This window comes from Topomyia yanbarensis, chromosome 2 (genome assembly GCF_030247195.1).
Source record: "Topomyia yanbarensis strain Yona2022 chromosome 2, ASM3024719v1, whole genome shotgun sequence".
Taxonomy (NCBI): Eukaryota; Metazoa; Arthropoda; class Insecta; order Diptera; family Culicidae; genus Topomyia; species Topomyia yanbarensis.
In genome coordinates, this window is record NC_080671.1 from 216,518,926 (window position 1) to 216,540,640 (window position 21,715).

The 21,715-nt window shown below is 37.4% G+C and overlaps 3 long non-coding RNA genes across 5 annotated transcripts; 1 reads left to right on the forward strand and 2 right to left on the reverse strand.

The window, feature by feature from the left end:
• Positions 1-266: 266 nt before the first annotated feature.
• Positions 267-3,825, reverse strand: LOC131682899 (uncharacterized). 2 transcript variants are annotated; one of them, XR_009304242.1, is made up of 5 exons: positions 3,699-3,825; positions 3,345-3,616; positions 3,077-3,275; positions 2,691-3,003; positions 267-516 (listed from the first exon to the last, which is right to left on the reverse strand). It is a non-coding gene; the product is annotated as an uncharacterized LOC131682899 (long non-coding RNA). The 2 variants fall into 2 exon arrangements; XR_009304241.1 differs by having other exon boundaries at positions 3,077-3,616.
• Positions 3,498-20,770, forward strand: LOC131682898 (uncharacterized). The gene is made up of 10 exons (XR_009304240.1): positions 3,498-3,632; positions 3,696-3,786; positions 4,304-4,409; positions 5,826-5,940; positions 6,004-6,122; positions 12,262-12,367; positions 13,934-14,048; positions 14,112-14,230; positions 19,127-19,251; positions 20,340-20,770. It is a non-coding gene; the product is annotated as an uncharacterized LOC131682898 (long non-coding RNA).
• On the reverse strand, positions 10,352-11,885 carry LOC131682900 (uncharacterized). Of its 2 annotated transcripts, XR_009304244.1 has the most exons (5): positions 11,657-11,885; positions 11,303-11,574; positions 11,035-11,233; positions 10,649-10,961; positions 10,352-10,601 (listed from the first exon to the last, which is right to left on the reverse strand). It is a non-coding gene; the product is annotated as an uncharacterized LOC131682900 (long non-coding RNA). The 2 variants fall into 2 exon arrangements; XR_009304243.1 differs by having other exon boundaries at positions 11,035-11,574.
• Positions 20,771-21,715: the final 945 nt, after the last annotated feature.

The window sequence follows — 21,715 nt, forward strand, 5'->3', positions numbered from 1 at the left end:
GACCCGTGAATTTAAATCAGTTTCAATATCTGATTAATCAGGTAAAAGTTAGGTGGTTTTGAGATAATTAATAACAGAAATTCACGTAACTTATACAGGATGCTAAACTTCACAATTATGTGAAAATAAACATGACAATCATTTGTAGCCAACCGTGACAATTACATACATATATTGTTTGTAGCCATTCTTAATTATTTTGAATTGCGAAAGCAGTTTATTTCAATTTATTGCGATTTATTTAAATCTTTAAATTTACTCTTGATTTGAATCATGTATAGATAGTAAACTGTGGAATTATAACCATGTTAATGCTTATAAATGAAGTATATAATTTCCTTTTAATTTTTCATTATACATTTTTGACAATTAATCTTACCGAGTGTAATAATATTCTCTACAGTATCTACGAATAAATTGACTGATTTTTGCCGCTGTAGAAATATGACAATGTTCTCATCACAAACATCACCGTCAAGCAGATTATTGTTGCGGATACAATGCATTCCCAGCCAGCTGTAATTTTATTTAAATTAATTACTCACAGAAATATAGAGTAAAAATTTCTGAAGTGGCCCCCCCATTTTTCGCAAAGTGGCAAATTTAGCAAAAAATATTTTTATTTTATAGTTTAGGCATCCGCAAACATGTTTGTAAAATATTTTACCGATATTCAAAATCTTTATAATATTTTCAGTTATTGGAAGTTTTACACACCTTTTTTTTGTAATATTTGTTATAGCTAGAGTTTTATCTCGAATTGTATGAAACTTCTAGGGTGGTTAAAAAAATATTTGGCCTACAAAATGCCGAAAAAATGATTAGCAAATGTTAACTATTTCTACTATTTTTTAAACAATTTTTAAAATAAATGCCGTTTTAATCGGTTTCTTCACGCGATATTTATCCCGTTTTAATTGTAAAATGTTGCATATATTATCAGATTCGAATTCCAGAAAAAAAATTTTTGAGCAACTAGAAGGTTTTTAAAATATTTGATTTTTTCTGTTAACCGGCATGCCAGGCGCAACGCGCGCGCGATGCAGCCAGTGTTCGTCACGACACGCTTAGACATACATCGCACGAGCGAGTCGGCCGGTGCTCGCGCCGGCTCCAACTACATGCATACCTTATAGGATGATTTTCGGTGCAATAGCATGATCAATAATATCGAATGCTTATATTAATAATGACAATATGTATAACATAGTTTATTCATTATTTCTTTTTTTCTTTTTTCAACACAGTATTTATTACAGATTTTGTGTCCATCGAAAACAAGTTACACTCCAATTGTCTTCTATCAATTGGTTTAAAATGGTGAAACGCACGTGTATTTTTGATTGTCATTGCATTTTCAAACCGAGTTTTCTGCTGATTATCGTGAATTTCATGTTCGTTTACCGTGCAAAGTTGAAAGTCTATGTTTTTGAAAAAATTCTTCGCCCAATCAAACAAATTTCTAGCTGTTGTGATTCTATGAGTATTGACTCGCTGCAAACTAGCTTTATACGCATGTCTTTTTACGGTGCCACCAATTCCATCACAAGCTCCTTTTCCGTGCGAAGTGGCAAAGAAATTCCACTCTGCCTTTATGTTAAAATCTTCATCGTGGAGTGCTAAATTGAGAAAATTGAATTTGTTTTTATATTGCGACGCAGCTCCATCAGAAAAATAATAAATATTGCTTATTTTATTTTTTGGAAATTTTGTTATCAAATACTCAATAAGTTTTGAATTAAATAAGTGCACTGAACTTGTGTCATGAGTAGTTTTTTCTGAAATTATGACGAAATTCCGATTTTTTATCTGAGCGTGTTCCCGATAATAAATAACGTATGGATGAAGGGTCGCCTGGTCATTAGACCAGTGGTGAGATTGAATCGCGTTTTGCACAAAAAAAGAATAATTTTCGGCAAAATCTAGAGCAACGACTATTTCATCTTCTTCAATTTCTTCTTTCTTCTTTTTAAAATATGAGGCTTGAGAATTGGCTAGAAAATCGTGTTTTAGCAGTACTGGTAATTCCAACCGAAGTTCATTAAAAAAATACTTAACTGTAGTGTTAAGTTCAATTATTTCACACCTGTAAAAATTGAACCAGAATTATACAACCTGCATAGTAGAATAATTATTGTATAAATTTCCAGGGATCATAATACCTATCTGTGCTTTTCCACTGACTATACTTTATCGTTGAAATTCTGCTTTTTTTCAAGAATCAAATATTTTAAAAACCTTATAGTTGCTCAAAATTTTTTTTTCTGGAATTCGAATCTGATAATATATGCAACATTTTACAATTAAAACGGGATGAATATAGCGTGAAGAAACCGATTAAAACGGCATTTATTTTAAAAATTGTTTAAAAAATAGTAGAAATAGTTAACATTTGCTATTCATTTTATCGGCATTTTGTAGGCCAAACATTTTTTTAACCACCCTAGAAGTTTCATACAATTCGAGATAAAACTCTAGCTATAACAAATATTACAAAAAAAAATGTGTAAAACTTCCAATAACTGAAAATATTATAAAGATTTTGAATATCGGTAAAATATTTTACAAACATGTTTGCGGATGCCTAAACTATAAAATAAAAATATTTTTTGCTAAATTTGCCACTTTGCGAAAAATGGGGGGGGGGGGGGGGGGGGCACTTCAGAAATTTTTACTCTATATACACTTACTTTTTTACCTTTCTGTGCAATGAATCATGGATCTTCAATATCAAGACGTTGTATTATGGTGATCGCCAGTTGCGGGTCGTCGAGGTGCCAGACAACTGGACGCAACGCTCCACCCGAAATCGCCGGACCGACTTCGGCACCCTACCAGGAAGCCTTAGTAGGTTAGATCCACTGGCGTGTACTAGATCGAATAGGCACACACTACCTTCTCCATGCAAAGGATAATAGGGACAAAAACTTAAATGACGTGTGAACCATATCATACTTTAGCTATTCCTCTTCCCCGGGGAATAAGGTGAACCAGGGAAATTTCCTATTTATAAAATTGTGGAAAAGAAGTATGTAGTTTTAAAGAATGCAGCAATAAGTGATAGTAAAAATCTCACCCTGTATGATGGACCTTCGTAAAGTTGGACGATCGCCCGAATCATATTCCTGCTTCGTTCTGTGTAATCCGGATACAATGATACAAATCTAGCTGTTGACCGAGATTTAGATAAATATCCATCGATTCTTGTATTAGAGTGGTCACTGTCTTGGCACAGAGAACAGACATATAAGCTGGAACATACATTCCCAAAAAACCTGTGTAAACATTTAAATGAAAATACGTTGAAAATCACCATCGCATACAGCTTTGCATGCGTAAGTCACCATTGTATCCAAGTTTGCATACAAGTCCCGTATAGCGATTGCTGGCCGATCGAAGCGCCGACCCACATTACCTTTTAAACGGAATGCGGAATCAAATCTTACTCGAATGCTCGATTTTAGCAGTGCTCGATCTACTCGATTGGCCCGATTGACTTTATGACGTTTAATTTTCGCCTGCGCCAAGTATGTGGTAGTATTCGTACAGTGTGGGCTCTGTTTCGGCCATTTTGTTCGCAACGCAAAAAGTGTTGTGCTTCGTTTGCCTCCGCGTCCTTTTGAATAAAGCAGGTAAGTTTTTTAATATTAATATATATTTTTATGATTTTTTATACACATTTTGTATTTTTTCAGCACCTTATAGAAGCAGAAAAATTCGTCGAAAGTACGACCACCTCAGCTGGCCGGATTGACGGGGATTCGGAAGTATCGGACCAGGATCCAGGTAACTGGTCGACCAGTGGCAAGTTGCTACTTGCTGTTGTCATTTCAAAGCGTCAGTTTAATTTACACAAGTTGAAAACTTTACTTGTATGTCAGTTCTCAGTGGTCTTGGTTTCCTTTTTACACTCTGATGATCCTAAACTCCAACGTTGCTTCGCAATGACAATCACATTAGCGGTTCGAAAGCTAGTGCTCATTTTTGAAAAGGACTAAAATTGATTAAAAAACAATGACACTGAGGGAACAAATAACAGAGCAAAGAATTTTATAAGTTGCTCATTTGTCCGATTTGTTATGCGAAATTTATTATATTTGGTACGTATTCCTCGGATAAAAATGACGAGTTTGGTTTACCTTATGTCGTCGTGCTTATTTCGGCTAGGGATTTTTTCGAAATTAAAGAAATCAACATGCACTTCGCCAGTCATACAATGCTTAAGCAATACTTATAACAAAAACTCAACAGCTTTGCGATACTTTATTTAATGAAATTTCCGCCATCGTCTTTTTTCACACAGGAAATTCACGTGAACTGAGTTTCAACGGCCAATGTCGTATCACTTAAAGGTTATATGTGAATCAAATAGCTTCTACGAGATTGTCAAATGTCAGGAATCATGTAATGTATGTTGAAAGATGGTAACTATTCATTCACGTGAATATTCACATGAAATCAAAGTGATTTATTTTTTGAGTGTAGATACAGAACATTAGATTAGGATTGTCGCTGGTGTTCCCATTGTTTTCACCTCGGAACATGTTTGTTTTGCTTCCGGTATATATCTGTCAAAGACTTTTACTAGAGAGACTTTTACTAGAGAGACTTTCGATTCTCTAGTAAAAGTCTTTGGTCCGCGCTTTTGGTACCCGCAGAAAAATATGGCCTGCTTTTAACCACAAACCGTTTAGTTGAACTTCAAATTGAGTTTGCCTATATTTCATTTCAGTCTCGTTTTTTCTGCTGTGATTGCATTCAAGACCGAAAACGTCCAATGCATAAAATCTGCAACAGAATAAACGAGAGGCAAACAGAAAAATATAATGTGATATCTGCTATGTAACAAATTTCTATGTTATTATAATTTCACTAATTTTCACATGATATCTATGCGTGACAGGCAATTTTTAACTGCTACTACAAATTGAAAAAAATATATGTGAAATCAATATATTCAATATAACGAATTTTCTCGGTGTAAATTTTCGACTGTTATTGTTATGAAACGAAAGAGTTTGTATATACCGCACAAGGAAATGAAAATTTATCAAAATTCAGTACAAGTTTAGACAATTTGTGCATTCTAATTAGTGAAAACACATTAGCCAAGAATGGCCATTGTTTTGCTGGCTAAAAGAAACAAAAATGATTAGTCGCTATGAAACGACGATAGAGGATTATTTTTTTCCTTTTTTTATTTGGCCCATTTGACAGGTATATCCTGAATCCAAACAATGATGTTCCTACCACTGATGCCAGCGACAATCCTAATCTAGTGTTCTGTATATATTTTGGCAACTCAGTAAAGAAGCCCGGTCAAACCATTCGGAATTTGAATCGGAATCCAGAATGGAGTCAGCATGGATTCCAAATCAAATGCAACAACCGATTCTGAGTCGGAATCGCTTGTTCCCGGTCAAACCATTCGGAATTTGATTCGGAATCCTGAATGGAGTCATTATGGATTCCAAATCAAATGCAACAACCGATTCTGAGTCAGAATCGGTTGTTGCATTTCATTTGGAATCCATAATGACTCCATTCAGAAATCCGAACCGGTTCCGGAATGAGTTTAACTGGGTTGCATTTGATTTGGAATCCACACTGAAAACCAAAGTTACCTATTTTTTGGGTACAAAATGCCTATTGTAAAGTTCGTATTCCGACTACTCAAAATTAGGTAGAAAAACGAAAAGAGCGGCTACCCAAATTTTGAGTATCCTACACATTACTTTTTTTGTGTTATTGGTGGGTAGTAATAAATCGGTACCAGTAACCCAAATAATAAGTTGTCCGTATTTTATATTTCAACTCAAAAATAGGTAATATAATTTTATCTTGTAAGGACGCCATTGTAGAAAAGCAAAAGGCAAGCGAAAGTCCAAATCGTTGGCATTGCAGAGAAAATCTACGATTTGGCTTCATTAAAAATAAATGGTAAGTAAAAATTTATATAGACTAATTTTTATAATCAATGATGATTTTTTATATCATTTTCAGCTGCTGCGATTCGACTGGAAACGAGGAAATATCGCCTAAACAAATATCGAAGAAACCAAAATAGAATATGGAAGATCTATACAAATTAATTGACGAAGGGACACAAAAACAACTTACAGGTACGATTTTACCTATTTATTTCATGTAATTGTGCCATTTAACAACTAAAACGAAGCACTCCTCAGTAAGGCCAGGCGGAATTCTGGCTGGCTCTAGCTAAAATTCCGGTTCCAGTGACTATCGATATTCGTACCATTCGCGGGTTGCTGGAGCCAGCCAGAATTTCGGCTGGATTTATTGGGGACTGCTTCGCTGTTCCTTTTCAATGACACACGAGGTGCATTAACATATGCGATTGAAATGGGACCGTACATGCTGAAAGTGGATGTATGATGGCACCAGGCTGAATCCGGCTCTAGTGACAATCGGTTCTAATTAGATTCGATCCCGCTGTAGCCGGGATTCCGGCAGGACTAACTGGGTAAAGTTCCAGTTCTTTCCTCTCTTAACTATTAATTTAAACAAATTCCTAGCGACGTTAGGGTTTCAAATTTTCGTTCTAAATTTCACCTAGAAGAAAAAACGAGCTGGCATGTTTATGTCGACACTTGATGGTGTGTATCGAAAGCGCTATCACCGGTCACGACGGTGGTGTATGGGCTAAATCAGAGAAATTTGAAATATCAAAAGAACTCGCGTTGCATCTATCTACCTGGTACCGACCGAGTGATTCAGACCAAGTTAGACCAGGTGAAAATTCATTGTATGAAAGCACTGCCGCTTATAATATCCATTACCGAAGAGCTTTAGGAACCCTGGACTTCGGATATGATGGAGGTTGACATGTTGGTTCAGTTGGTCGAATATTCGTGTGGTCTTTGGCACGGCGTTTGGTTCATGGGGGGAGGAGATCAATGGATTATCACATATAACAGATGGTCAGACTTTAGGTGGGTTTATCTCTTAACTCACTCGAACTGTCATTCTGGTTCTTGAAAGTGGCGAGTCCCCCTGGTAGAACTGTTATGAGTATTACCGTATTACGGCCATGTAAACGTTTTGCATTTGCCCTGTGCGTTAAGAATCGATTGTGAAAATTTACGTACAATTTCTTTTGACATAAGCCTATTTTTAGTTGCAGGATACAAGATTAAAGTGAGATTTACACGGTACGTCAGGCTTCCGTCACCGGTACAACACGTCAACTGAACGTCAAAATTAGATGCAGTTAAACATTGTTAGGAGCAGGATACTTTGGACTAGACAAAATAAAGGACTTGACGTTACACACTTCGAGACAAACAGGCGCAAAATTTAGTCCTCCCGAGGACCGCTGTTTACTTGGCAGACAGTTGCCACTTCGTCCGATTTTGCAAACGGATGGACCGAGATCCCCTAAACCAGTGATTCTCAACCTGGGGTCCACGGATCCCTAGGGGCCATGAAGTCGTTGCTGAGGGTCGTCGAAGAAATTTTTTTCCGAGTGGATGTAGAAATTTCAAGTCTTGTTTTCTAACAGACTGAAAATAATATATTGATAGCATACAAAATCGATGGTTAACTGTGGGGGACCACAACAACCCAGGGTGTTTTCTAAAGGGTCCGTAGCACGACAAAAGTTGAGAGCCGCTGCCCTAAGCTATAAGCTGCAGGGCACCGTGTCATAACATCCGAAGGATGGTGCGTCATAAAGTCCGGGACATTATGACGCATCAGGCTGCGTCATAACATCCGAAAACGGATGTGCGTCATAATGTCCCGGACGTTATAAGGCACATTCGATTTCGCATTTTATGTCGCAGTCGATATCCTGGACACTGTGACGCACTTAGGGCCGATTTCTTCACCCTCGCTTAACTTTTAAGCCAGGTTCACCAGTACGTTTAAACCTGGCTTAAACGTTAAGCGAGGATAAAGAAATCAGCCCTTATAGGTTCGGATATTGTGAATCAAAGGAACTGCGTAATAATGTTCCAGGTCATATCGCCCCAAAATAATGTGCGTCGTAACGTCCGGAACATGGTGACGCACGATGGTGCGTGATAAGGTCCGAAAATAAATATACGTCATAAAGTCCGCAATCATTCTAGTGCCACAACGTCCGAAAGTAGTCTTGCGTCATAATGTCCGGGGTCTTATGACGCACGCGAATACTAGGATGTTATGACGCAGACGAATTGCGTCATAAAGTCCGAGATAATATGACCCACTCATTGTTTCGAATTTTTGACGCACAGGTACTGCGTCATAGCGTCCCAAGTCATAAGGTCCCAAAGAAGGACGCGTCATAATATCTGAGACAATATGACGCACCAGGCTGCGTCATAAGTTCCCGTGTGTGTCATAAGTTCCCGGACTTTATAACGCACCACTTGTGCGTCACAATGTCCCAGACGTTATGACGCGTCCTGTTTTGGGACCTTATGACATGGGACGGTATGACGCAGTGCCCATGCGTCATAATATCCGAAACTGTGAGTGCGTCATCTAATTCCCGATTTTATGATGCAATACCTCTGCGTCATAATATCCCAATATCGAAATAACCCATGTGGTTGAACGAAAACAGATAGTACAACTATAGGAACATGGATTTACAACTATAAGAACATAGCCTTACAACTATAGAAACACTATCACAACTATTGGGTCCTACGGAGCGTTTCCTTTTTTTAATCATTTTGCGAAAAATAGAAGCTTAACTCACATGTACGAATTTTTTAGTTGTAGAATTGAACAATCTTTCATATAAATACAATTACAGAGCATATATAAGTAAGTTTGGGTTAGTTTACTCTTAAAATTGCTTAGGCGTTGGCATAGTTCATCCACTATTGGGTCAGCTCCCCTATTTGTTGGACAGTAAAAATTACACTGTACTGTAGAAATTTGTACTTTTTAAGTGACCTAGTATAGGTTGTAGGTCTCATTAAATGCAACACAAGCAATTTTTGAGATTTTTTGCGCTGAAAAATTAGCTACGCTGTCATTTTTCAATCGATTTTCTCAATTCTAAATTATGCAAAATGATGATTGAACAAATGAGTGGAATATGCAAGGCCGATTGCAAACTACATCAAATGTGATAATTAATGCATCGAACGGGAGCGGGCCGTTTGGCATAACGGTTATTTGGCATAATGGTCATTTGGCATAATTTTGAGAAATGATCATACTGAAGGTCATTTGGCATAACGGATATTTGGCATAACGGATATTTGGCATAACGGTCATTTGGCATAATGGTCATACGGCATAATTTTGAGAATTGATCACACTGAAGGTCATTTGGCATAATTTTGAGAATTGATCACTCTGAAGGTCATTTGGTATAATTTATTTTATCTCCAGGATAATGGTCATTTGGAATAATTTCTAATTTTGCGTAAAGTGAGGGTCATTTGGCATAACGGACAATTAGCACAACGTACGTTTGGCATAATTTTGCCTAGTGATCTCACTGAACGTCATTTGGCATAACAGACCCATAAGGTTAAAGCTGCACTAAGGAATAATAATAATGTATTGTTATCCATTACCTGATATTGATTATATATCGAGTGAATACATTTTATAATTGATTTTGCCTTCTTTTAAACATGAGCAGTTCTTTTGAGTTTCATTTTTGTAAATGTTCATTTTTACAATTATGGATTCTTTGCTATGACTTACGCTTTAGTATAGTATAGTGAGAACTGCGATCCACCAGACGTATGTTTTGTTTTGGCCATTATTTCTAAGATCGCCAGTGAGTTTTCGTTTTCCATACAGCGTTTCAATAATTAAAATTATCCTTATTATCTTTCTTTATATCATGAGCTGTTCTTTCGAATTGTGTATTTTTTCATTTGTGGATTTCGCCAAGTTTTTAAGCGGTTGTTACACTGCTCTAGCACTTGGGGCGAAGACAGTGCTATGCGGCTTTGCCGCATAACCGAGGCCAAGGGCGGCCCCTCGCAAGCAAACCTGTGATATACTTGTTTGCACGGATTACTCGAAAATAGGGGCTATAAATTAGTTTAAGTCCAACGGAGTGACAGCAATGTCGGACAGCACGCGACTTGAAGCGATGTGGCGTAGCCACATTAGGCGTAAATGTTTTTTATTAATTGGTAAAGAAGAATAATCTAATTATTTTGGATCAAGTTAAATTTTAGTACTATTGATAAACATACTCATTCAGTCATTTAAATATTTAGGTAGTTGCCGTTATGCATTTGAGCTACATGCCAGCTACTTACAACTGCATAACTAACTTTCCCTCGAACGATGAAAGTTATTGGCAACATACAATCAAAATACGTAATACATATTGCGATTTATTTAAATCTTTAAATTTACTCTTGATTTGAATCATGTATAGATAGTAAACTGTGGAATTATAACCATGTTAATGCTTATAAATGAAGTATATAATTTCCTTTTAATTTTTCATTATACATTTTTGACAATTAATCTTACCGAGTGTAATAATATTCTCTACAGTATCTACGAATAAATTGACTGATTTTTGCCGCTGTAGAAATATGACAATGTTCTCATCACAAACATCACCGTCAAACAGATTATTGTTGCGGATACAATGCATTCCCAGCCAGCTGTAATTTTATTTAAATTAATTACTCACAGAAATATATACACTTACTTTTTTACCTTTCTGTGCAATGAATCATGGATCTTCAATATCAAGACGTTGTATTATGGTGATCGCCAGTTGCGGGTCGTCGAGGTGCCAGACAACTGGACGCAACGCTCCACCCGAAATCGCCGGACCGACTTCGGCACCCTACCAGGAAGCCTTAGTAGGTTAGATCCACTGGCGTGTACTAGATCGAATAGGCACACACTACCTTCTCCATGCAAAGGATAATAGGGACAAAAACTTAAATGACGTGTGAACCATATCATACTTTAGCTATTCCTCTTCCCCGGGGAATAAGGTGAACCAGGGAAATTTCCTATTTATAAAATTGTGGAAAAGAAGTATGTAGTTTTAAAGAATGCAGCAATAAGTGATAGTAAAAATCTCACCCTGTATGATGGACCTTCGTAAAGTTGGACGATCGCCCGAATCATATTCCTGCTTCGTTCTGTGTAATCCGGATACAATGATACAAATCTAGCTGTTGACCGAGATTTAGATAAATATCCATCGATTCTTGTATTAGAGTGGTCACTGTCTTGGCACAGAGAACAGACATATAAGCTGGAACATACATTCCCAAAAAACCTGTGTAAACATTTAAATGAAAATACGTTGAAAATCACCATCGCATACAGCTTTGCATGCGTAAGTCACCATTGTATCCAAGTTTGCATACAAGTCCCGTATAGCGATTGCTGGCCGATCGAAGCGCCGACCCACATTACCTTTTAAACGGAATGCGGAATCAAATCTTACTCGAATGCTCGATTTTAGCAGTGCTCGATCTACTCGATTGGCCCGATTGACTTTATGACGTTTAATTTTCGCCTGCGCCAAGTATGTGGTAGTATTCGTACAGTGTGGGCTCTGTTTCGGCCATTTTGTTCGCAACGCAAAAAGTGTTGTGCTTCGTTTGCCTCCGCGTCCTTTTGAATAAAGCAGGTAAGTTTTTTAATATTAATATATATTTTTATGATTTTTTATACACATTTTGTATTTTTTCAGCACCTTATAGAAGCAGAAAAATTCGTCGAAAGTACGACCACCTCAGCTGGCCGGATTGACGGGGATTCGGAAGTATCGGACCAGGATCCAGGTAACTGGTCGACCAGTGGCAAGTTGCTACTTGCTGTTGTCATTTCAAAGCGTCAGTTTAATTTACACAAGTTGAAAACTTTACTTGTATGTCAGTTCTCAGTGGTCTTGGTTTCCTTTTTACACTCTGATGATCCTAAACTCCAACGTTGCTTCGCAATGACAATCACATTAGCGGTTCGAAAGCTAGTGCTCATTTTTGAAAAGGACTAAAATTGATTAAAAAACAATGACACTGAGGGAACAAATAACAGAGCAAAGAATTTTATAAGTTGCTCATTTGTCCGATTTGTTATGCGAAATTTATTGTATTTGGTACGTATTCCTCGGATAAAAATGACGAGTTTGGTTTACCTTATGTCGTCGTGCTTATTTCGGCTAGGGATTTTTTCGAAATTAAAGAAATCAACATGCACTTCGCCAGTCATACAATGCTTAAGCAATACTTATAACAAAAACTCAACAGATTTGCGATACTTTATTTAATGAAATTTCCGCCATCGTCTTTTTTCACACAGGAAATTCACGTGAACTGAGTTTCAACGGCCAATGTCGTATCACTTAAAGGTTATATGTGAATCAAATAGCTTCTACGAGATTGTCAAATGTCAGGAATCATGTAATGTATGTTGAAAGATGGTAACTATTCATTCACGTGAATATTCACATGAAATCAAAGTGATTTATTTTTTGAGTGTAGATACAGAACATTAGATTACCCTCTAAGAACGGTTGGTTTCAAAATTGTCCAATGAAGGACGTTCGTTGGACCAATTTGGACAACGTCCAAATAACCGTTCAACGAACGTCCATCGTTGGACCCGTGTTGAACGATTTTGAAACAATTTTTTGGACTTCTCAGTGGGTAGGATTGTCGCTGGTGTTCCCATTGTTTTCACCTCGGAACATGTTTGTTTTGCTTCCGGTATATATCTGTCAAAGACTTTTACTAGAGAGACTTTTACTAGAGAGACTTTCGATTCTCTAGTAAAAGTCTTTGGTCCGCGCTTTTGGTACCCGCAGAAAAATATGGCCTGCTTTTAACCACAAACCGTTTAGTTGAACTTCAAATTGAGTTTGCCTATATTTCATTTCAGTCTCGTTTTTTCTGCTGTGATTGCATTCAAGACCGAAAACGTCCAATGCATAAAATCTGCAACAGAATAAACGAGAGGCAAACAGAAAAATATAATGTGATATCTGCTATGTAACAAATTTCTATGTTATTATAATTTCACTAATTTTCACATGATATCTATGCGTGACAGGCAATTTTTAACTGCTACTACAAATTGAAAAAAATATATGTGAAATCAATATATTCAATATAACGAATTTTCTCGGTGTAAATTTTCGACTGTTATTGTTATGAAACGAAAGAGTTTGTATATACCGCACAAGGAAATGAAAATTTATCAAAATTCAGTACAAGTTTAGACAATTTGTGCATTCTAATTAGTGAAAACACATTAGCCAAGAATGGCCATTGTTTTGCTGGCTAAAAGAAACAAAAATGATTAGTCGCTATGAAACGACGATAGAGGATTATTTTTTTCCTTTTTTTATTTGGCCCATTTGACAGGTATATCCTGAATCCAAACAATGATGTTCCTACCACTGATGCCAGCGACAATCCTAATCTAGTGTTCTGTATATATTTTGGCAACTCAGTAAAGAAGCCCGGTCAAACCATTCGGAATTTGAATCGGAATCCAGAATGGAGTCAGCATGGATTCCAAATCAAATGCAACAACCGATTCTGAGTCGGAATCGCTTGTTCCCGGTCAAACCATTCGGAATTTGATTCGGAATCCTGAATGGAGTCATTATGGATTCCAAATCAAATGCAACAACCGATTCTGAGTCAGAATCGGTTGTTGCATTTCATTTGGAATCCATAATGACTCCATTCAGAAATCCGAACCGGTTACGGAATGAGTTTAACTGGGTTGCATTTGATTTGGAATCCACACTGAAAACCAAAGTTACCTATTTTTTGGGTACAAAATGCCTATTGTAAAGTTCGTATTCCGACTACTCAAAATTAGGTAGAAAAACGAAAAGAGCGGCTACCCAAATTTTGAGTATCCTACACATTACTTTTTTTGTGTTATTGGTGGGTAGTAATAAATCGGTACCAGTAACCCAAATAATAAGTTGTCCGTATTTTATATTTCAACTCAAAAATAGGTAATATAATTTTATCTTGTAAGGACGCCATTGTAGAAAAGCAAAAGGCAAGCGAAAGTCCAAATCGTTGGCATTGCAGAGAAAATCTACGATTTGGCTTCATTAAAAATAAATGGTAAGTAAAAATTTATATAGACTAATTTTTATAATCAATGATGATTTTTTATATCATTTTCAGCTGCTGCGATTCGACTGGAAACGAGGAAATATCGCCTAAACAAATATCGAAGAAACCAAAATAGAATATGGAAGATCTATACAAATTAATTGACGAAGGGACACAAAAACAACTTACAGGTACGATTTTACCTATTTATTTCATGTAATTGTGCCATTTAACAACTAAAACGAAGCACTCCTCAGTAAGGCCAGGCGGAATTCTGGCTGGCTCTAGCTAAAATTCCGGTTCCAGTGACTATCGATATTCGTACCATTCGCGGGTTGCTGGAGCCAGCCAGAATTTCGGCTGGATTTATTGGGGACTGCTTCGCTGTTCCTTTTCAATGACACACGAGGTGCATTAACATATGCGATTGAAATGGGACCGTACATGCTGAAAGTGGATGTATGATGGCACCAGGCTGAATCCGGCTCTAGTGACAATCGGTTCTAATTAGATTCGATCCCGCTGTAGCCGGGATTCCGGCAGGACTAACTGGGTAAAGTTCCAGTTCTTTCCTCTCTTAACTATTAATTTAAACAAATTCCTAGCGACGTTAGGGTTTCAAATTTTCGTTCTAAATTTCACCTAGAAGAAAAAACGAGCTGGCATGTTTATGTCGACACTTGATGGTGTGTATCGAAAGCGCTATCACCGGTCACGACGGTGGTGTATGGGCTAAATCAGAGAAATTTGAAATATCAAAAGAACTCGCGTTGCATCTATCTACCTGGTACCGACCGAGTGATTCAGACCAAGTTAGACCAGGTGAAAATTCATTGTATGAAAGCACTGCCGCTTATAATATCCATTACCGAAGAGCTTTAGGAACCCTGGGCTTCGGATATGATGGAGGTTGACATGTTGGTTCAGTTGGTCGAATATTCGTGTGGTCTTTGGCACGGCGTTTGGTTCATGGGGGGAGGAGATCAATGGATTATCACATATAACAGATGGTCAGACTTTAGGTGGGTTTATCTCTTAACTCACTCGAACTGTCATTCTGGTTCTTGAAAGTGGCGAGTCCCCCTGGTAGAACTGTTATGAGTATTACCGTATTACGGCCATGTACACGTTTTGCATTTGCCCTGTGCGTTAAGAATCGATTGTGAAAATTTACGTACAATTTCTTTTGACATAAGCCTATTTTTAGTTGCAGGATACAAGATTAAAGTGAGATTTACACGGTACGTCAGGCTTCCGTCACCGGTACAACACGTCAACTGAACGTCAAAATTAGATGCAGTTAAACATTGTTAGGAGCAGGATACTTTGGACTAGACAAAATAAAGGACTTGACGTTACACACTTCGAGACAAACAGGCGCAAAATTTAGTCCTCCCGAGGACCGCTGTTTACTTGGCAGACAGTTGCCACTTCGTCCGATTTTGCAAACGGATGGACCGAGATCCCCTAAACCAGTGATTCTCAACCTGGGGTCCACGGATCCCTAGGGGCCATGAAGTCGTTGCTGAGGGTCGTCGAAGAAATTTTTTTCCGAGTGGATGTAGAAATTTCAAGTCTTGTTTTCTAACAGACTGAAAATAATATATTGATAGCATACAAAATCGATGGTTAACTGTGGGGGACCACAACAACCCAGGGTGTTTTCTAAAGGGTCCGTAGCACGACAAAAGTTGAGAGCCGCTGCCCTAAGCTATAAGCTGCAGGGCACCGTGTCATAACATCCGAAGGATGGTGCGTCATAAAGTCCGGGACATTATGACGCATCAGGCTGCGTCATAACATCCGAAAACGGATGTGCGTCATAATGTCCCGGACGTTATAAGGCACATTCGATTTCGCATTTTATGTCGCAGTCGATATCCTGGACACTGTGACGCACTTAGGGCCGATTTCTTCACCCTCGCTTAACTTTTAAGCCAGGTTCACCAGTACGTTTAAACCTGGCTTAAACGTTAAGCGAGGATAAAGAAATCAGCCCTTATAGGTTCGGATATTGTGAATCAAAGGAACTGCGTAATAATGTTCCAGGTCATATCGCCCCAAAATAATGTGCGTCGTAACGTCCGGAACATGGTGACGCACGATGGTGCGTGATAAGGTCCGAAAATAAATATACGTCATAAAGTCCGCAATCATTCTAGTGCCACAACGTCCGAAAGTAGTCTTGCGTCATAATGTCCGGGGTCTTATGACGCACGCGAATACTAGGATGTTATGACGCAGACGAATTGCGTCATAAAGTCCGAGATAATATGACCCACTCATTGTTTCGAATTTTTGACGCACAGGTACTGCGTCATAGCGTCCCAAGTCATAAGGTCGCAAAGAAGGACGCGTCATAATATCTGAGACAATATGACGCACCAGGCTGCGTCATAAGTTCCCGTGTGTGTCATAAGTTCCCGGACTTTATAACGCACCACTTGTGCGTCACAATGTCCCAGACGTTATGACGCGTCCTGTTTTGGGACCTTATGACATGGGACGGTATGACGCAGTGCCCATGCGTCATAATATCCGAAACTGTGAGTGCGTCATCTAATTCCGGATTTTATGATGCAATACCTCTGCGTCATAATATCCCAATATCGAAATAACCCATGTGGTTGAACGAAAACAGATAGTACAACTATAGGAACATGGATTTACAACTATAAGAACATAGCCTTACAACTATAGAAACACTATCACAACTATTGGGTCCTACGGAGCGTTTCCTTTTTTTAATCATTTTGCGAAAAATAGAAGCTTAACTCACATGTACGAATTTTTTAGTTGTAGAATTGAACAATCTTTCATATAAATACAATTACAGAGCATATATAAGTAAGTTTGGGTTAGTTTACTCTTAAAATTGCTTAGGCGTTGGCATAGTTCATCCACTATTGGGTCAGCTCCCCTATTTGTTGGACAGTAAAAATTACACTGTACTGTAGAAATTTGTACTTTTTAAGTGACCTAGTATAGGTTGTAGGTCTCATTAAATGCAACACAAGCAATTTTTGAGATTTTTTGCGCTGAAAAATTAGCTACGCTGTCATTTTTCAATCGATTTTCTCAATTCTAAATTATGCAAAATGATGATTGAACAAATGAGTGGAATATGCAAGGCCGATTGCAAACTACATCAAATGTGATAATTAATGCATCGAACGGGAGCGGGCCATTTGGCATAACGGTTATTTGGCATAATGGTCATTTGGCATAATTTTGAGAAATGATCATACTGAAGGTCATTTGGCATAACGGATATTTGGCATAACGGATATTTGGCATAACGGTCATTTGGCATAATGGTCATACGGCATAATTTTGAGAATTGATCACACTGAAGGTCATTTGGCATAATTTTGAGAATTGATCACTCTGAAGGTCATTTGGTATAATTTATTTTATCTCCAGGATAATGGCCAGGCCAAGGGCGGCCCCTCGCAAGCAAACCTGTGATATACTTGTTTGCACGGATTACTCGAAAATAGGGGCTATAAATTAGTTTAAGTCCAACGGAGTGACAGCAATGTCGGACAGCACGCGACTTGAAGCGATGTGGCGTAGCCACATTAGGCGTAAATGTTTTTTTATTAATTGGTAAAGAAGAATAATCTAATTATTTTGGATCAAGTTAAATTTTAGTACTATTGATAAACATACTCATTCAGTCATTTAAATATTTAGGTAGTTGCCGTTATGCATTTGAGCTACATGCCAGCTACTTACAACTGCATAACTAACTTTCCCTCGAACGATGAAAGTTATTGGCAACATACAATCAAAATACGTAATACATACAGGAAAGTATATACTCCAAAAACATCCCGGTAATTAATAACTTTATCACTACATATACCTATGCCAAACGATTGTTATGCTAAATTACTTTTTCCTTGACATAAAGCTATTTATACGGAAAGATCTTCAGCAGAAGCACGGAGAAAGATTATGCCGAATTACCTGACTTCTCGCACAGTCTTAAATTATGTGTTTCCATGTAGTTAAAAAAAATGGCAAAAGACCTTCAATGTGATGACTTCTCAAAATTATGCCAAATGTCCGATATGCCAAATGTCCGTTATGCCAAATGACCTTTAGTGTGATCAATTCGCAAAATTATGCCAAATGACCATTATGCCAAATGCCCGTTATGCTAAATGACCTTATGCCAAATGATTTTATGCCAATTGACCCAGACCCCATCGAACCATACACTCAAAAAAATTATCACTTATCAATCATATGCAAAAACATATAAATAATTTCCATAATACTTTTCTCGTAAATGTTACATGTTTCACACATAGAAAATTTGTTGTCAATCTAATTAAAATCAGCGTCGACTGCTTGTATATGTCAAGTGAAGTTCATTTACTTTTCCCCGGAATGTCACATAAGTTCTAGATTAAATCCATATAATTAATATATATATCCGAATTAAAAAAATAATATATTAATTAATTAAAATTAAAAAAATTAATTTATTATTAATTAATATATATCCGAATTAAAAAAAAGAATGGCTGACCCATTCCACAGAAACTAAAATACCGAAGTGTTTTCCCCAGAAAGAACTTTTCTCCAGAAAACCATATCCAGAATTAACCAATGCTCATAAGTTCATTCCACAGTTATAACCATTTCCCAGACATTTTTTTTTGAAGTGGAATTTTTTTTGATGATGTTACTGTAATAAACTTAGTAAACCTTGCAAACAAACATAGAAGTTCAGACCTTGCAAACAAACAGTAAAGTTCAGACAAAAAGTGAGCTGAATTCTGGCCGGTTCTAGTTAGTATGTTGGCTCCAGAGACAATCGATTATAATTAGAATCGGTTGTCACTGGAGCCGGAGCTTTTAGTGTCTTTTTGGCTTGACTCATTTCGGTGTCTACTTGGCAGACAGTCGAAGTTTAGCGAAATTTGCCTCACGGATCCACTTAGTTGTCTACCTAAGCTAAACTAAGCTAAGCTTGCCTCGCGGATCCACTTAGTAATACGCTGTAGTCCTATTAGCCCACAAAAATATATAGTAGGATGTTTCGATGAAGAATTGACCCTGAATTTTCATTACAGAATATATTCGCGGAGCACTGGTTGTTTTACGAGAAATGGTCGTACGAGGATGTAAGCGGACGAAGGAGGATGAATCAATGAGTGTATTGGAAATTCAAGCAGCACCACTAATTCGCTGGATAAAGGTGTTTATTGTCCAATAATTTCGATGTTTTTTAGACATATCAAAAGAGATAATAACTACTAGATGAAGCACTCCGTTGTAAGCACTAGTCAGACTTAGTGTCGTTCTTCTAGCATATACAATTCATTTTGTTTGACAACTATTACCCCGGGGTAACAATATGCTAGGACGAGACCACGTGGTTCAAACAGTGAATGCATGGAGACAGTAGTGCTATAGTAGTAGTTATAATTTCTATAACTACTACAGGAAGCAATGCGTTATTGTTTACTGGTCGAACCTAGTAATCTCGCTCGAGCGTATTGTTACTAGTGACTACAACTTGTTTAATACAACTCTAGCCGGAAACAGAGTGACCGCGAGAAGCTGAGATGGAACTCAGACTGATATTAGGATGCGAGGTCAGGAATTTCACTAATCAGTCTCTGAGTAATTACAATATTTATTTTCTGAGTTATTTTAAAAGAGTGCGCAGGTCAGCAAATATCAGACTTATTTGGTTCTCGACGATCCTTCTCACGAATTCTAGTGAAGTTTCCTAGTGAAAAACAATCTCATTTAATGTTTCCTTTGTTTATTATTTTCAACCACGTATTGTTAGGTTTGTGATATGTAACGTGTACTTATATAAACCAGAGTGTATGTAAGGAGAGTGAAGACAACTGTCATGATTATCCGTCAGTGATATTCCAAACGAACAAACGACCTGTCAAAATACATGAATTTGACTCGTTTGGAATGACACTGACAAATAATAATTGTTCCAATTTTGACAGTGTCGTCACTCTCCTTATATGCACTCAGATATAAACCATAGGCTTATGGACGTGTGATATGAACCCAGTATCAAAATCGACGATGCGACTTTAAATACAGATCGCGAACGGTAGGCCATTGAAACTTCGTTCTTGGCTACTCCCCGTAACTTACTAGCAACTTGCCGGTTTAATGTGGGTAAAAGTTTCACAAAATCCTACCTGTGCTAGCAGCGGAAGGTGCCTCCGTAAGACTATATCGATAATTCTTATAAACATAGTCGTATTTAATCATAAAAAATATAATTTACTATGTTTTATTTTATCTTTTCAGCCGACTGCCCAACCTAACCACTTGAGTGCGGGTTTGTTCCCTTCGCACATTGCGTGTTTCGGCGAAGCAAAAAAAGGGGTTCGTACTACGTTGTCCATGGATTTGAAAACATTTGCTGTGGAAATGATGCTGTAAAAGCATTGGACGTTTTATTTAAAAGCTTTTCTGCTTTTAATATAAAAGTGCCAGCACTGTTGGCGAATTTAAAAGAATTTTTTGATATACAGATATATTTATTAGAAAAAACTAGTCTACAAAAAGCAGTTAATAACATAGTTAAGATTTTTGAAACGGTTGAAGAAGCCGAGCGACTTCACAACGCAAGCGGACCAAGTCGCGGCAGCAGCATGACTTAACAAAATCCTTAGTTGATACACAGAGAAGGAATAATCTGGAAATATCTTGTACTACCGAAAATATCCAAAAATACAAACACTTATTTTAATCGAACATCAAAATTTTCTTTCTGCTAAATGCCTTTGTGAGACATCTTATTCTATTATTTCAGCAAACTTCTCAGGAAATTTTAGTTGTACACTTGTGCAGGATCAAACGTTGTCTTTTAAGCTGCTTCTTTCACGGTCACAAATGGATATAATCACTGTTGTTTCGGTATTGTTCTTTTTAACCAAATTGAACTATCACACCCAAGTAACCACGACGCTTCAAATGATGTAAAGTTAACAGTCTTAAATGAGTCGTTCGCAGAATGCGATAAAATGCTTCATTGCTGTAAATGCAACACCAATGCTTTCATAAAGTGGAAAAGGGCGATTAAGCGACTGATGTAAGAGCTGTCAAAGAAAGCATTTTTTTTACATTAGTAACGCTCTTATAAAGCTTTAGTCTGTTAAAAGCATAACTAGATGCTGCAATAATGTTTGTTTCGTTTTGACAGATCGATGTTATATAACACAACAAAAAGCTGATATAATGCCAAAATGAAAATAATTAAAATGGAAAAATGAACGTTTTCCCATTTTCCACTTCTTCTTATTAGTCAGATACAACATAAACATCACCACAAAATTCCAATTCCTTCAGATTTTTTAAATTAATTTTATGGGATCCGAACCATGATCATCTGACATCAGCTTCATACGAGGTAGGCCGTTAGCACTCTTATCTGTGGAGGATAGTTGCCGACGGAATGATATTTGCAATATATGAATAACGTTTTACATTATATAGCCTTTGTTAATGCAATGACACGTCGGTATAGAAGGAGAGGTGCAAACATTTGTCATTTTTTGAGTAGATTAGTATTTATCGTGCGGCTCTCGGATCGCGAAATATAAACATCAACAAACGAAGCAGAGATCAGTTTTTAGTAGAGATTCCGAAACATAGTTAATATTGACATCAAATTGTGCAGA